General features: G+C 47.7%; 1 long non-coding RNA gene across 1 annotated transcript; it reads right to left on the reverse strand.

Moving 5' to 3' along the window:
* Nucleotides 1-340: 340 nt before the first annotated feature.
* LOC104492712 lies at nt 341-1,196 on the reverse strand. The gene is made up of 2 exons (XR_727791.1): nt 1,130-1,196; nt 341-1,040 (listed from the first exon to the last, which is right to left on the reverse strand). It is a non-coding gene; the product is annotated as an uncharacterized LOC104492712 (long non-coding RNA).

Below are 1,196 nucleotides of genomic sequence, written 5' to 3' on the forward strand. Positions count from 1 at the left end.
AAGGGAGGAGGAAAAGCATCCACCGGGAAGGAGAGGAAGCTCAGCTCTGGAGCTGTGCCCAGCCCCGGTAAGCAGCTGAGCCTTCATGGAAACACCCGCAGGTGCTGGTGGCCTGGCATCAGGCTGCCCTCCCCTGCCCCACAGCTGTGGGGCTCAGCTTGGCCCTCCCTGGCCCAGAGCAGCGACTCAAGCACAGCCCGGACAGGTTCTCCAAGCGGCTGACACCATCAAGGTGCTGCAACAGCAGCCCAGGAGTGCAGGCACCTACTGCTGACCTGGTGCAGCCAGGCAGGGGGAAGCGTCTTCACACCCAGACAAACCAAATGACAGAGTCCTCACATGTGAATGTAAAACATTTAATTTAAAAATGTTGACACTACAATATATAAAATAGCTATTATAAATGCACATAGTGTATTCTATAGCTGCCAGGTTTACGTTTTTAGGAAACTGTAAGTTACACTGTGGTTAAGACTTGTAGCTCCACCCTCTGAAAAAGTCCACATTTGATCACAGTGATGTATGGTCAGACTAACAGCCCCAATTGTTAAACACTTGGATCAAGTCATAACCAGTTTTATTGCAAAAGGACCCTGTACACATTTATATCAATTCTAGTACCTTACAAGTTTAGCTACCCAACAAGTCATTAACATACAGAAACATGCATGAGAAGCAAGAAAGATCACCCATCCCTTCTGCATATTAGCAACTTGTCACTCGGAGCACACGGCTCTCGTCACTGAGGTTTCTGTGAACAGTCACTTTCAGCATTCATCCTGAGTGAAAGATGGAATGACTTAAGTACAAATGCAACATATTATAAACAATTTCTTACAAAAAAAAGTCACAAATTAAAACCAAAGTATTTTACAGAATTTACTACAAAACACCGTAAAAACAGCCTTCACTTAAGCCCTCTCCCCCCGTATCCTGCGAGCCAACTGGATATCTTTGGGCATGATGGTGACTCTCTTGGCATGGATGGCGCACAGGTTCGTATCTTCAAACAGACCCACCAGGTATGCTTCGCTGGCCTCCTGTTTCAAGAGCACAAGCAGAAATGGTGTTAGAAACCCTCGGCAAAGCACGCTTGGCACCGCGAGGCCCGGCATGCCACTAGCAATACCTGCAGCGCGCCGATGGCTGCACTCTGGAACCTCAAGTCTGTTTTGAAGTCTTGGGCGATTTCCCTG

This window comes from Buceros rhinoceros, unplaced genomic scaffold (genome assembly GCF_000710305.1).
Source record: "Buceros rhinoceros silvestris isolate BGI_N320 unplaced genomic scaffold, ASM71030v1 scaffold44204, whole genome shotgun sequence".
NCBI lineage: Eukaryota > Metazoa > Chordata > Aves > Bucerotiformes > Bucerotidae > Buceros > Buceros rhinoceros.